Consider the following 20,568-nt stretch of genomic DNA (forward strand, 5'->3'; position numbering starts at 1 on the left):
TACCTCCATATACTGATTGAATAATACCTCCATACACTGACTGAATAATACCTCCATACACTGACTGAATGATACCTCCATACACTGACTAAATCATATCTCCATACACTGACTGAATAATACCTCCATACACTGACTGAATAATAACACCATACACTGACTGAATAATACCTCCATGTACTGACTGAATAATACCACCATACACTGACTGAATAATACCTCCATACACTGACTGAATAATACCACCATACACTGACTGAATAATATCTCCATACACTGACTGAATAATACCTCCATACACTGACTGTATAAAACCTCCATACACTGACTGAATGACACCTCCATACACTGACTGAATAATACCTCCATACACTGACTGAATAATATCACGATATACTGACTGAATAATACCTCCATACATTGACTGTATAATATCTCCATATACTGACTGAATAATACCTCCATACACTGACTGAATAATAGCTCCATACACTTACTGAATAATACCTCCAAACACTGACTGTATAATACCTCCATACACTGACTGAATAATACCTCCAAACACTGACTGAATAATATCACCATATAAGGACTGTAAAATACCTCCATACACTGACTGAATAATACCTCCATACACTGACTGAATAATACCTCCATACACTGACTGAATAATACCTCCATACACTGACTGAATAATACCACCATACACTGACTGAATAATACCTCCATATACTGACTGAATAATACCTCCATACACTGACTGACTAATACCTCCATACACTGACTGAATAATTCCACCATATACTGACTGTATAATACCTCCATACACTGACTGAATAATACCTCCATACACTTATTGAATAATACCTCCATACACTGACTGAATAATACCTCCATACACTGACTGTATAATACCTCCATACACTGACTGAATAATACCTCCAAACACTGACTGAATAATATCACCATATAAGGACTGTAAAATACCTCCATACACTGACTGAATAATACCTCCATACACTGACTGAATAATACCACCATACACTGACTGAATAATACCTCCATATACTGACTGAATGATACCTCCATACACTGACTGAATAATACCTCCATACACTGACTGAATAATACCTCCATACACTGACTGAATAATACCTCCATATACTGACTGAATAATACCTCCATACACTGACTGAATAATACCTCCATACACTGACTGAATAATACCTCCATACACTGACTGTATAATACCTCCATACATTGACTGAATAATACCTCCATGCACTGACTGAATAATATCTCCATACACTGACTGAATAATTCCTCCATACACTGACTGTATAATATTTCCATACACTGACTGAATAATACCTCTATACACTGACTGAATAATACCTCCATACACTGACTGTATAATACCACCATACACTGACTGTATAATACCTCCATACACTGACTGAATAATACCTCCGTACAATAACTGAATAATACCTCCATACACTGACTCAATAATACCTCCATACAATAACTGAATAATATCTCCATACACTGACTGACTAATACCTCCATACACTGACTGAATAATTCCACCATATACTGACTGTATAATACCTCCATACACTGACTGAATAATACCTCCATATACTGATTGAATAATACCTCCATACACTGACTGAATAATACCTCAATACACTGACTGAATAATACCACCATACACTGACTGAATAATATCTCCATACACTGACTGAATAATACCTCCATACACTGACTGAATAATAACACCATACACTGACTGAATAATACCTCCATGTACTGACTGAATAATACCACCATACACTGACGGAATAATACCTTCATACACTGACTGAATAATAACACCATACACTGACTGAATAATACCTCCATGTACTGACTGAATAATACCACCATACACTGACTGAATAATACCTCCATACACTGACTGAATAATACCACCATACACTGACTGAATAATATCTCCATACACTGACTGAATAATACATCCATACACTGACTGTATAAAACCTCCATACACTGACTGAATGACACCTCCATACACTGACTGAATAATACCTCCATACACTTACTGAATAATATCATGATATACTGACTGTATAATACCTCCATACACTGACTGTATAATACATCCATACACTGACTGTATAATATCTCCATATACTGACTGAATAATACCTCCATACACTGACTGAATAATAGCTCCATACACTGACTGAATAATACCTCCATACACTGAATGTATAATGCCTCCATAAACTGACTGAATAATACCTCCATGCACTGACTGAATAATATCTCCATACACTGACTGAATAATACCTCCTTACACTGACTGTATAATACCTCCATACACTGACTGAATAATATCTCTATACACTGACTAAATAATAACACCATACACTGACTGAAAAATACCTTTATAGACTGACTGTATAATACCTCCATACACTGACTGAATAATACCTCCATACACTGACTGTATAATTCCTCAGTACACTGACTGAATAATACCTCCATATACTGACTGAATAATACCTCTATACATTGACTGACTAATATCTCTATACACTGACTGAAGAATTCCACCATATATTGACTGTATAATACCTCCATACACTGACTGAATAATACCTCCATACACTGACTGAATAATTCCACCATGTACTGACTGTATAATACCTCCATACACTGACTGAATAATACCTCCATATAATGACTGTATAAAACCTCCATACACTGACTGAATAATACCTCCATAAAATGACTGTAAAATATCTCCATACACTGACTGTATAGTACCTCCATATACTGACTGTATAATACCTCCATACACTGACTGTATAGTACCTCCATACACTGACTGAATAATACCTCCATATACTGACTGAATAATACCTCCATATACTGACTGAATAATACCACCATACACTGACTGAATAATTCCACCATACACTAACTGAATAATACCTCCATATTTTGACTGAATAATACCTCCATATACTGACTGAATAATACCTCCATACACTGACTGAATAATACCACCATACACTGACTGTATAATACCACCATACACTGACTGAATAATACCACCATACACTGACTGTATAATACCTCCATATACTGACTGAATAATACCTCCATACACTGACTGAATAATACCACCATACACTGACTGAATAATACCACCATACACTGAATGAATAATACCTCCATACACTGACTGAATAATATCTCCATACACTGACTGAATAATATCTCCATACACTGACTGAATAATACCACCATACACTAACTGAATAATACCTCCATATACTGACTGAATAATACCTACATACACTGACTGAATAATACCTCCATACACTGAATAATACCTCCATACACTGACTGTATAATACCTCCATATACTGACTGAATAATACCTCCATACACTGACTGAATAATACCTCCATACACTGACTGAATAATACCTCCATACACTGACTGAATAATACCACCATACACTGACTGAATAATATCTCCATACACTGACTGAATAATACCTCCATACACTGACTGTATAAAACCTCCATACACTGACTGAATGACACCTCCATACACTGACTGAATAATACCTCCATACACTGACTGAATAATATCACGATATACTGACTGTATAATACCTCCATACACTGACTGTATAATACCTCCATACACTGACTGTATAAAATCTCCATATACTGACTGAATAATACCTCCATAAACTGACTGAATAATACCTCCATACACTGACTGAATAATACCTCCATACACTGACTGAATAATACCTCCATACACTGAATGTATAATACCTCCATACACTGACTGAATAATACCTCCATGCACTGACTGAATAATATCTCCATACACTGACTGAATAATACCTCCATACACTGACTGTATAACACCTCCATACACTGACTGAATAATACCTCCATACACTGAATGAATAATATCTCCATACACTGACTAAATAATAACACCATACAATGACTGAAAAATACCGTCATAGACTGACTGTATAATACCTCCATACACTGACTGAATAATACCCCCATACACTGACTGTATAATACCTCAGTACACTGACTGAATAATACCTCCATATACTGACTGAATAATACCTCCATACACTGACTGACTAATATCTCCATACACTGACTGAATAATTCCACCATATACTGACTGTATAATACCTTCATACACTGACTGAATAATACCTCCATACACTGACTGACTAATACCTCCATACACTGACTGAATAATTCCACCATATACTGACTGTATAATACCTCGATACACTGACTGAATAATACCTCCATATACTGACTGTATAATACCTCCATACACTGACTGAATAATACCTCCATAAACTAACTGTATAATATCTCCATACACTGACTGAATAATACCTCCATATACTGACTGTATAATACCTCCATACACTGATTGAATAATACCTCCATATACTGACTGTATAATACCTCCATACACTGACTGTATAATACCTCCATACACTGACTGAATAATACCTCCATACACTGACTGTATAATACCACCATACACTAACTGAATAATACCTCCATATACTGACTGAATAATACCTCCATATACTGACTGAATAATACCTCCATACACTGACTGAATAATACCACCATACACTGACTGAATAATACCACCATACACTGACTGTATAATACCTCCATATACTGACTGAATAATACCTCCATACACTGACTGAATAATACCACCATACACTGACTGAATAATACCACCATACACTGAATGAATAATACCTCCATACACTGACTGAATAATATCTCCATACACTGACTGAATAATATCTCCATACACTGACTGAATAATACCACCATACACTAACTGAATAATACCTTCATATACTGACTGAATAATACCTCCATACACTGACTGAATAATACCTCCATACACTGAATAATACCTCCATACACTGACTGTATTATACCTCCATATACTGACTGAATAATACCTCCATACACTGACTGAATAATACCTCCATACACTGACTGAATAATAACTCCATACACTGAATAATACCTCCATACACTGACTGTATAATACCACCATACAATGACTGTATAATACCTCCATACACTGACTGAATAATACCTCCATACAATAACTGAATAATACCTCCATACACTGACTCAATAATACCTCCATACACTGACTGACTAATACCTCCATACACTGACTGAATAATTTTACCATATACTGACTGTATAATACCTCCATACACTGACTGAATAATACCTCCATACACTGACTGAATAATACCTCCATACACTGACTGAATAATACCTCCATACACTGACTGAATAATACCACCATACACTGACTGAATAATACCTCCATATACTGACTGAATAATACCTCCATACACTGACTGACTAATACCTCCATACACTGACTGAATAATTCCACCATATACTGACTGTATAATACCTCCATACACTGACTGAATAATACCTCCATATACTGATTGAATAATACCTCCATACACTGACTGAATAATACCTCCATACACTGACTGTATAATACCTCCATATACTGACTGAATAATACCTCCATACACTGACTGACTAATACCTCCATACACTGACTGAATAATTCCACCATATACTGACTGTATAATACCTCCATACACTGACTGAATAATACCTCCATATACTGATTGAATAATACCTCCATACACTGACTGAATAATACCTCCATACACTGACTGTATAATACCTCCATACACTGACTGAATAATACCTCCATACACTGACTGAATAATACCTCCATATACTGACTGAATAATACCTCCAAACACTGACTGAATAATATCACCATATAAAGACTGTAAAATACCTCCATACACTGACTGAATAATACCTCCAAACACTGACTGAATAATATCACCATATAAGGACTGTAAAATACCTCCATACACTGACTGAATAATACCTCCATACACTGACTGAATAATACCTCCATACACTGACTGAATAATACCTCCATACACTGACTGAATAATACCTCCATATACTGACTGAATAATACCTCCATACACTGACTGAATAATACCTCCATACACTGACTGAATAATATCTCCATACACTGACTGAATAATACCTCTATACACTGACTGAATAATACCTCCATACACTGACTGTATAATACCACCATACACTGACTGTATAATACCTCCATACACTGACTGAATAATACCTCCATACAATAACTGAATAATACCTCCATACACTGACTCAATAATACCTCCATACAATAACTGAATAATATCTCCATACACTGACTGACTAATACCTCCATACACTGACTGAATAATTCCACCATATACTGACTGTATAATACCTCCATACACTGACTGAATAATACCTCCATACACTGACTGAATAATACCTCCATACACTGACTGAATAATACCTCCATACACTGACTGAATAATACCACCATACACTGACGAAATAATACCTTCATACACTGACTGAATAATACCTCCATACACTAACTGAATAATACCTCCATACACTCACTGAATAATACCTCCATACACTGACTGACTAATACCTCCATACACTGACTGAATAATTCCACCATATACTGACTGTATAATACCTCCATACACTGACTGAATAATACCTCCATATACTGATTGAATAATACCTCCATACACTGACTGAATAATACCTCCATACACTGACTGAATAATACCTCCATACACTGACTAAATAATATCTCCATACACTGACTGAATAATACCTCCATACACTGACTGAATAATAACACCATACACTGACTGAATAATACCTCCATGTACTGACTGAATAATACCACCATACACTGACTGAATAATACCTCCATACACTGACTGAATAATACCACCATACACTGACTGAATAATATCTCCATACACTGACTGAATAATACCACCATACACTGACTGAATAATACCTCCATACACTGACTGAATAATACCTCCATACACTGACTGAATGACACCTCCATACACTGACTGAATAATACCTCCATACACTGACTGAATAATATCACGATATACTGACTGAATAATACCTCCATACATTGACTGTATAATATCTCCATATACTGACTGAATAATACCTCCATACACTGACTGAATAATAGCTCCATACACTGACTGAATAATACCTCCAAACACTGACTGTATAATACCTCCATACACTGTCTGAATAGTACCTCCAAACACTGACTGAATAATATCACCATATAAGGACTGTAAAATACCTCCATACACTGACTGAATAATACCTCCATACACTGACTGAATAATACCTCCATACACTGACTGAATAATACCTCCATACACTGACTGAATAATACCTCCATACACTGACTGTATAATACCTCCATACACTGACTGAATAACACCTGCATACACTGACTGTATAATACCTCCATACACTAACTGAATAAAACCTCCATACACTGACTGAATGACACCTCCATACACTGACTGAATAATACCTCCATACACTGACTGTATAATACCTCCATACACTGACTGAATAATACCTCCACACACTGACTGAATAATATCACCATATAAGGACTGTATAATACCTCCATACACTGACTGAATAATACCTCCATACACTGACTGAATAATACCTCCATACACTGACTGAATAATACCTCCATACACTGACTGAATAATACCACCATACACTGACTGAATAATACCTCCATACACTGACTAAATAATATCTCCATACGCTGACTGAATAATACCTCCATACACTGACTGTATAATACCTCCATACACTGACTGAATAATACCTCCATGCACTGACTGAATAATATCTCCATACACTGACTGAATAATTCCTCCATACACTGACTGTATAATATCTCCATACACTGACTGAATAATACCTCCATACACTGACTGAATAATACCTCCATACACTGACTGTATAATACCACCATACACTGACTGTATAATACCTCCATACACTGACTGAATAATACCTCCATACAATAACTGAATAATACCTCCATACACTGACTCAATAATACCTCCATACACTGACTGACTAATACCTCCATACACTGACTGAATAATTTTACCATATACTGACTGTATAATACCTCCATACACTGACTGAATAATACCTCCATATACTGATTGAATAATACCACCATACACTGACTGAATAATACCTCCATATACTGATTGAATAATACCTCCATACACTGACTGAATAATACCTCCATACACTGACTCTATAATACCTCCATACATTGACTGAATAACACCTCCAAACACTGACTGAATAATATCACCATATAAGGACTGTAAAATACCTCGATACACTGACTGAATAATACCTCCATACACTGACTGAATAATACCTCCATACACTGACTGAATAATACCTCCATACACTGACTGAATAATACCACCATACACTGACTGAATAATACCTCCATATACTGACTGAATAATACCTCCATACACTGACTGACTAATACCTCCATACACTGACTGAATAATTCCACCATATACTGACTGTATAATACCTCCATACACTGACTGAATAATACCTCCATATACTGATTGAATAATACCTCCATACACTGACTGAATAATACCTCCATACACTGACTGTATAATACCTCCATATACTGACTGAATAATACCTCCATACACTGACTGACTAATACCTCCATACACTGACTGAATAATTCCACCATATACTGACTGTATAATACCACCATACACTGACTGAATAATACCTCCATATACTGATTGAATAATACCTCCATACACTGACTGAATAATACCTCCATACACTGACTGTATAATACCTCCATACACTGACTGAATAATACCTCCATACACTGACTGAATAATACCTCCATATACTGACTGAATAATACCTCCAAACACTGACTGAATAATATCACCATATAAGGACTGTAAAATACCTCCATACACTGACTGAATAATACCTCCATACACTGACTGAATAATACCTCCATACACTGACTGAATAATACCTCCATACACTGACTGAATAATACCTCCATATACTGACTGAATAATACCTCCATACACTGACTGAATAATACCTCCATACACTGACTGAATAATACCTCCATACACTGACTGTATAATACCTCCATACACTGACAGAATAATACCTCCATGCACTGACTGAATAATATCTCCATACACTGACTGAATAATTCCTCCATACACTGACTGTATAATACCTCCATACACTGACTGAATAATACCTCCAAACACTGACTGAATAATATCACCATATAAGGACTGTAAAATACCTCCATACACTGACTGAATAATACCTCCATACACTGACTGAATAATACCTCCATAAACTGACTGAATAATACCTCCATACACTGACTGAATAATACCTCCATATACTGACTGAATAATACCTCCATACACTGACTGAATAATACCTCCATACACTGACTGAATAATATCTCCATACACTGACTGAATAATACCTCTATACACTGACTGAATAATACCTCCATACACTGACTGTATAATACCACCATACACTGACTGTATAATACCTCCATACACTGACTGAATAATACCTCCATACAATAACTGAATAATACCTCCATACACTGACTCAATAATACCTCCATACAATAACTGAATAATATCTCCATACACTGACTGACTAATACCTCCATACACTGACTGAATAATTCCACCATATACTGACTGTATAATACCTCCATACACTGACTGAATAATACCTCCATACACTGACTGAATAATACCTCCATACACTGACTGAATAATACCTCCATACACTGACTGAATAATACCACCATACACTGACGAAATAATACCTTCATACACTGACTGAATAATACCTCCATACACTAACTGAATAATACCTCCATACACTCACTGAATAATACCTCCATACACTGACTGACTAATACCTCCATACACTGACTGAATAATTCCACCATATACTGACTGTATAATACCTCCATACACTGACTGAATAATACCTCCATATACTGATTGAATAATACCTCCATACACTGACTGAATAATACCTCCATACACTGACTGAATAATACCTCCATACACTGACTAAATAATATCTCCATACACTGACTGAATAATACCTCCATACACTGACTGAATAATAACACCATACACTGACTGAATAATACCTCCATGTACTGACTGAATAATACCACCATACACTGACTGAATAATACCTCCATACACTGACTGAATAATACCACCATACACTGACTGAATAATATCTCCATACACTGACTGAATAATACCACCATACACTGACTGAATAATACCTCCATACACTGACTGAATAATACCTCCATACACTGACTGAATGACACCTCCATACACTGACTGAATAATACCTCCATACACTGACTGAATAATATCACGATATACTGACTGAATAATACCTCCATACATTGACTGTATAATATCTCCATATACTGACTGAATAATACCTCCATACACTGACTGAATAATAGCTCCATACACTGACTGAATAATACCTCCAAACACTGACTGTATAATACCTCCATACACTGACTGAATAGTACCTCCAAACATTGACTGAATAATATCACCATATAAGGACTGTAAAATACCTCCATACACTGACTGAATAATACCTCCATACACTGACTGAATAATACCTCCATACACTGACTGAATAATACCTCCATACACTGACTGAATAATACCTCCATACACTGACTGTATAATACCTCCATACACTGACTGAATAACACCTGCATACACTGACTGTATAATACCTCCATACACTAACTGAATAAAACCTCCATACACTGACTGAATGACACCTCCATACACTGACTGAATAATACCTCCATACACTGACTGTATAATACCTCCATACACTGACTGAATAATACCTCCACACACTGACTGAATAATATCACCATATAAGGACTGTATAATACCTCCATACACTGACTGAATAATACCTCCATACACTGACTGAATAATACCTCCATACACTGACTGAACAATACCTCCATACACTGACTGAATAATACCACCATACACTGACTGAATAATACCTCCATACACTGACTAAATAATATCTCCATACGCTGACTGAATAATACCTCCATACACTGACTGTATAATACCTCCATACACTGACTGAATAATACCTCCATGCACTGACTGAATAATATCTCCATACACTGACTGAATAATTCCTCCATACACTGACTGTATAATATCTCCATACACTGACTGAATAATACCTCCATACACTGACTGAATAATACCTCCATACACTGACTGTATAATACCACCATACACTGACTGTATAATACCTCCATACACTGACTGAATAATACCTCCATACAATAACTGAATAATACCTCCATACACTGACTCAATAATACCTCCATACACTGACTGACTAATACCTCCATACACTGACTGAATAATTTTACCATATACTGACTGTATAATACCTCCATACACTGACTGAATAATACCTCCATATACTGATTGAATAATACCACCATACACTGACTGAATAATACCTCCATATACTGATTGAATAATACCTCCATACACTGACTGAATAATACCTCCATACACTGACTCTATAATACCTCCATACATTGACTGAATAACACCTCCAAACACTGACTGAATAATATCACCATATAAGGACTGTAAAATACCTCGATACACTGACTGAATAATACCTCCATACACTGACTGAATAATACCTCCATACACTGACTGAATAATACCTCCATACACTGACTGAATAATACCACCATACACTGACTGAATAATACCTCCATATACTGACTGAATAATACCTCCATACACTGACTGACTAATACCTCCATACACTGACTGAATAATTCCACCATATACTGACTGTATAATACCTCCATACACTGACTGAATAATACCTCCATATACTGATTGAATAATACCTCCATACACTGACTGAATAATACCTCCATACACTGACTGTATAATACCTCCATATACTGACTGAATAATACCTCCATACACTGACTGACTAATACCTCCATACACTGACTGAATAATTCCACCATATACTGACTGTATAATACCTCCATACACTGACTGAATAATACCTCCATATACTGATTGAATAATACCTCCATACACTGACTGAATAATACCTCCATACACTGACTGTATAATACCTCCATACACTGACTGAATAATACCTCCAAACACTGACTGAATAATATCACCATATAAGGACTGTAAAATACCTCCATACACTGACTGAATAATACCTCCATACACTGACTGAATAATACCTCCATACACTGACTGAATAATACCTCCATACACTGACTGAATAATACCTCCATATACTGACTGAATAATACCTCCATACACTGACTGAATAATACCTCCATACACTGACTGAATAATACCTCCATACACTGACTGTATAATACCTCCATACACTGACTGAATAATACCTCCATGCACTGACTGAATAATATCTCCATACACTGACTGAATAATTCCTCCATACACTGACTGTATAATACCTCCATACACTGACTGAATAATACCTCCAAACACTGACTGAATAATACCTCCATACACTGACTGAATAATACCTCCATACACTGACTGAATAATACCTCCATACACTGAATAATACCTCCATACACTGACTGTATTATACCTCCATATACTGACTGAATAATACCTCCATACACTGACTGAATAATACCTCCATACACTGACTGAATAATAACTCCATACACTGAATAATACCTCCATACACTGACTGTATAATACCACCATACACTGACTGTATAATACCTCCATACACTGACTGAATAATACCTCCATACAATAACTGAATAATACCTCCATACACTGACTCAATAATACCTCCATACACTGACTGACTAATACCTCCATACACTGACTGAATAATTTTACCATATACTGACTGTATAATACCTCCATACACTGACTGAATAATACCTCCATATACTGATTGAATAATACCTCCATACACTGACTGAATAATACCTCCATACACTGACTGTATAATACCTCCATACATTGACTGAATAACACCTCCAAACACTGACTGAATAATATCACCATATAAGGACTGTAAAATACCTCGATACACTGACTGAATAATACCTCCATACACTGACTGAATAATACCTCCATACACTGACTGAATAATACCTCCATACACTGACTGAATAATACCACCATACACTGACTGAATAATACCTCCATATACTGACTGAATAATACCTCCATACACTGACTGACTAATACCTCCATACACTGACTGAATAATTCCACCATATACTGACTGTATAATACCTCCATACATCGACTGAATAATACCTCCATATACTGATTGAATAATACCTCCATACACTGACTGAATAATACCTCCATACACTGACTGTATAATACCTCCATATACTGACTGAATAATACCTCCATACACTGACTGACTAATACCTCCATACACTGACTGAATAATTCCACCATATACTGACTGTATAATACCTCCATACACTGACTGAATAATACCTCCATATACTGATTGAATAATACCTCCATACACTGACTGAATAATACCTCCATACACTGACTGTATAATACCTCCATACACTGACTGAATAATACCTCCAAACACTGACTGAATAATATCACCATATAAGGACTGTAAAATACCTCCATACACTGACTGAATAATACCTCCATACACTGACTGAATAATACCTCCATACACTGACTGAATAATACCTCCATACACTGACTGAATAATACCTCCATATACTGACTGAATAATACCTCCATACACTGACTGAATAATACCTCCATACACTGACTGAATAATACCTCCATACACTGACTGTATAATACCTCCATACACTGACTGAATAATACCTCCATGCACTGACTGAATAATATCTCCATACACTGACTGAATAATTCCTCCATACACTGACTGTATAATATCTCCATACACTGACTGAATAATACCTCCAAACACTGACTGAATAATACCTCCATACACTGACTGAATAATACCTCCATACACTGACTGAATAATACCTCCATACACTGACTGAATAATACCTCCATACACTGACTGAATAATACCTCCATACACTGACTGAATAATATCTCCATACACTGACTGAATAATACCTCTATACACTGACTGAATAATACCTCCATACACTGACTGTATAATACCACCATACACTGACTGTATAATACCTCCATACACTGACTGAATAATACCTCCATACAATAACTGAATAATACCTCCATACGCTGACTCAATAATACCTCCATACAATAACTGAATAATATCTCCATACACTGACTGAATAATTCCTCCATACACTGACTGTATAATATCTCCATACACTGACTGAATAATACCTCCATACACTGACTGAATAATACCTCCATACACTGACTGAATAATACCTCCATACACTGACTGAATAATACCTCCATACACTGACTGAATAATACCTCCATACACTGACTGAATAATATCTCCATACACTGACTGAATAATACCTCTATACACTGACTGAATAATACCTCCATACACTGACTGTATAATACCACCATACACTGACTGTATAATACCTCCATACACTGACTGAATAATACCTCCATACAATAACTGAATAATACCTCCATACACTGACTCAATAATACCACCATACACTGACTGTATAATACCTCCATACACTGACTGAATAATTCCTCCATACACTGACTGTATAATATCTCCATACACTGACTGAATAATACCTCCAAACACTGACTGAATAATACCTCCATACACTGACTGAATAATACCTCCATACACTGACTGAATAATACCTCCATACACTGACTGAATAATACCTCCATACACTGACTGAATAATACCTCCATACACTGACTGAATAATACCTCCATACACTGACTGAATAATACCTCCATACACTGACTGAATAATATCTCCATACACTGACTGAATAATACCTCTATACACTGACTGTATAATACCTCCATACACTGACTGAATAATTCCACCATATACTGACTGTATAATACCTCCATACACTGACTGAATAATACCTCCATACACTGACTGAATAATACCTCCATACACTGACTGAATAATACCTCCATACACTGACTGAATAATACCACCATACACTGACGGAATAATACCTTCATACACTGACTGAATAATACCTCCATACACTAACTGAATAATACCTCCATACACTCACTGAATAATACCTCCATACACTGACTGACTAATACCTCCATACACTGACTGAATAATTCCACCATATACTGACTGTATAATACCTCCATACACTGACTGAATAATACCTCCATATACTGATTGAATAATACCTCCATACACTGACTGAATAATACCTCCATACACTGACTGAATAATACCTCCATACACTGACTAAATAATATCTCCATACACTGACTGAATAATACCTCCATACACTGACTGAATAATAACACCATACACTGACTGAATAATACCTCCATGTACTGACTGAATAATACCACCATACACTGACTGAATAATACCTCCATACACTGACTGAATAATACCACCATACACTGACTGAATAATATCTCCATACACTGACTGAATAATACCTCCATACACTGACTGTATAAAACCTCCATACACTGACTGAATGACACCTCCATACACTGACTGAATAATACCTCCATACACTGACTGAATAATATCACGATATACTGACTGAATAATACCTCCATACATTGACTGTATAATATCTCCATATACTGACTGAATAATACCTCCATACACTGACTGAATAATAGCTCCATACACTGACTGAATAATACCTCCAAACACTGACTGTATAATACCTCCATACACTGACTGAATAATACCTCCAAACACTGACTGAATAATATCACCATATAAGGACTGTAAAATACCTCCATACACTGACTGAATAATACCTCCATACACTGACTGAATAATACCTCCATACACTGACTGAATAATACCACCATACACTGACTGAATAATACCTCCATATACTGACTGAATAATACCTCCATACACTGACTGACTAATACCTCCATACACTGACTGAATAATTCCACCATATACTGACTGTATGATACCTCCATACACTGACTGAATAATACCTCCATACACTGATTGAATAATACCTCCATACACTGACTGAATAATACCTCCATACACTGACTGTATAATACCACCATACACTGACTGTATAATACCTCCATACACTGACTGAATAATACCTCCATACAATAACTGAATAATACCTCCATACACTGACTCAATAATACCACCATACACTGACTGTATAATACCTCCATACACTGACTGAATAATTCCTCCATACACTGACTGTATAATATCTCCATACACTGACTGAATAATACCTCCAAACACTGACTGAATAATACCTCCATACACTGACTGAATAATACCTCCATACACTGACTGAATAATACCTCCATACACTGACTGAATAATACCTCCATACACTGACTGAATAATACCTCCATACACTGACTGAATAATACCTCCATACACTGACTGAATAATACCTCCATACACTGACTGAATAATATCTCCATACACTGACTGAATAATACCTCTATACACTGACTGTATAATACCTCCATACACTGACTGAATAATTCCACCATATACTGACTGTATAATACCTCCATACACTGACTGAATAATACCTCCATACACTGACTGAATAATACCTCCATACACTGACTGAATAATACCTCCATACACTGACTGAATAATACCACCATACACTGACGGAATAATACCTTCATACACTGACTGAATAATACCTCCATACACTAACTGAATAATACCTCCATACACTCACTGAATAATACCTCCATACACTGACTGACTAATACCTCCATACACTGACTGAATAATTCCACCATATACTGACTGTATAATACCTCCATACACTGACTGAATAATACCTCCATATACTGATTGAATAATACCTCCATACACTGACTGAATAATACCTCCATACACTGACTGAATAATACCTCCATACACTGACTAAATAATATCTCCATACACTGACTGAATAATACCTCCATACACTGACTGAATAATAACACCATACACTGACTGAATAATACCTCCATGTACTGACTGAATAATACCACCATACACTGACTGAATAATACCTCCATACACTGACTGAATAATACCACCATACACTGACTGAATAATATCTCCATACACTGACTGAATAATACCTCCATACACTGACTGTATAAAACCTCCATACACTGACTGAATGACACCTCCATACACTGACTGAATAATACCTCCATACACTGACTGAATAATATCACGATATACTGACTGAATAATACCTCCATACATTGACTGTATAATATCTCCATATACTGACTGAATAATACCTCCATACACTGACTGAATAATAGCTCCATACACTGACTGAATAATACCTCCAAACACTGACTGTATAATACCTCCATACACTGACTGAATAATACCTCCAAACACTGACTGAATAATATCACCATATAAGGACTGTAAAATACCTCCATACACTGACTGAATAATACCTCCATACACTGACTGAATAATACCTCCATACACTGACTGAATAATACCTCCATACACTGACTGAATAATACCACCATACACTGACTGAATAATACCTCCATATACTGACTGAATAATACCTCCATACACTGACTGACTAATACCTCCATACACTGACTGAATAATTCCACCATATACTGACTGTATGATACCTCCATACACTGACTGAATAATACCTCCATACACTGATTGAATAATACCTCCATACACTGACTGAATAATACCTCCATACACTGACTGTATAATACCTCCATACACTGACTGAATAATACCTCCACACACTGACTGAATAATATCACCATATAAGGACTGTAAAATACCTCCATACACTGACTGAATAATACCTCCATACACTGACTGAATAATACCACCATACACTGACTGAATAATACCTCCATATACTGACTGAATGATACCTCCATACACTGACTGAATAATACCTCCATACACTGACTGAATAATACCTCCATACACTGACTGAATAATACCTCCATATACTGACTGAATAATACCTCCATACACTGACTGAATAATACCTCCATACACTGACTGAATAATACCTCCATACACTGACTGTATAATACCTCCATACACTGACTGAATAATACCTCCATGCACTGACTGAATAATATCTCCATACACTGACTGAATAATTCCTCCATACACTGACTGTATAATATTTCCATACACTGACTGAATAATACCTCTATACACTGACTGAATAATACCTCCATACACTGACTGTATAATACCACCATACACTGACTGTATAATACCTCCATACACTGACTGAATAATACCTCCATACAATAACTGAATAATACCTCCATACACTGACTCAATAATACCTCCATACAATAACTGAATAATATCTCCATACACTGACTGACTAATACCTCCATACACTGACTGAATAATTCCACCATATACTGACTGTATAATACCTCCATACACTGACTGAATAATACCTCCATATACTGATTGAATAATACCTCCATACACTGACTGAATAATACCTCAATACACTGACTGAATAATACCACCATACACTGACTGAATAATACCTCCATACACTGACTGAATAATAACACCATACACTGACTGAATAATACCTCCATGTACTGACTGAATAATACCACCATACACTGACGGAATAATACCTTCATACACTGACTGAATAATACCTCCATACACTAACTGAATAATATCTCCATACACTGACTGAATATTACCTCCATACACTGACTCAATAATACCTCCATACAATAACTGAATAATACCTCCATACACTGACTGACTAATACCTCCATACACTGACTGAATAATTCCACCATATACTGACTGTATAATACCTCCATACACTGACTGAATAATACCTCCATATACTGATTGAATAATACCTCCATACACTGACTGAATAATACCTCCATACACTGACTGAATAATACCACCATACACTGACTAAATAATATCTCCATACACTGACTGAATAATACCTCCATACACTGACTGAATAATAACACCATACACTGACTGAATAATACCTCCATGTACTGACTGAATAATACCACCATGCACTGACTGAATAATACCTCCATACACTGACTGAATAATACCACCATACACTGACTGAATAATATCTCCATACACTGACTGAATAATACATCCATACACTGACTGTATAAAACCTCCATACACTGACTGAATGACACCTCCATACACTGACTGAATAATACCTCCATACACTTACTGAATAATATCATGATATACTGACTGTATAATACCTCCATACACTGACTGTATAATACATCCATACACTGACTGTATAATATCTCCATATACTGACTGAATAATACCTCCATACACTGACTGAATAATAGCTCCATACACTGACTGAATAATACCTCCATACACTGAATGTATAATGCCTCCATAAACTGACTGAATAATACCTCCATGCACTGACTGAATAATATCTCCATACACTGACTGAATAATACCTCCTTACACTGACTGTATAATACCTCCATACACTGACTGAATAATATCTCTATACACTGACTAAATAATAACACCATACACTGACTGAAAAATACCTTTATAGACTGACTGTATAATACCTCCATACACTGACTGAATAATACCTCCATACACTGACTGTATAATTCCTCAGTACACTGACTGAATAATACCTCCATATACTGACTGAATAATACCTCTATACATTGACTGACTAATATCTCTATACACTGACTGAAGAATTCCACCATATATTGACTGTATAATACCTCCATACACTGACTGAATAATACCTCCATACACTGACTGAACAATTCCACCATGTACTGACTGTATAATACCTCCATACACTGACTGAATAATACCTCCATATACTGACTGTATAAAACCTCCATACACTGACTGAATAATACCTCCATAAAATGACTGTAAAATATCTCCATACACTGACTGTATAGTACCTCCATATACTGACTGTATAATACCTCCATACACTGACTGTATAGTACCTCCATACACTGACTGAATAATACCTCCATATACTGACTGAATAATACCTCCATATACTGACTGAATAATACCACCATACACTGACTGAATAATTCCACCATACACTAACTGAATAATACCTCCATATTTTTACTGAATAATACCCCCATATACTGACTGA

General features: G+C 36.0%; 1 protein-coding gene across 1 annotated transcript in view; it reads left to right on the forward strand.

Annotated features, from left to right (window-relative positions):
• LOC130340277 (carbonic anhydrase 9-like) overlaps positions 1 to 20,568 on the forward strand; it is a 140,588-nt gene that overhangs the window by 13,393 nt on the left and 106,627 nt on the right. The window lies entirely within an intron of this gene.

The sequence above is a fragment of the Hyla sarda genome, unplaced genomic scaffold, assembly GCF_029499605.1.
Source record: "Hyla sarda isolate aHylSar1 unplaced genomic scaffold, aHylSar1.hap1 scaffold_583, whole genome shotgun sequence".
NCBI lineage: Eukaryota > Metazoa > Chordata > Amphibia > Anura > Hylidae > Hyla > Hyla sarda.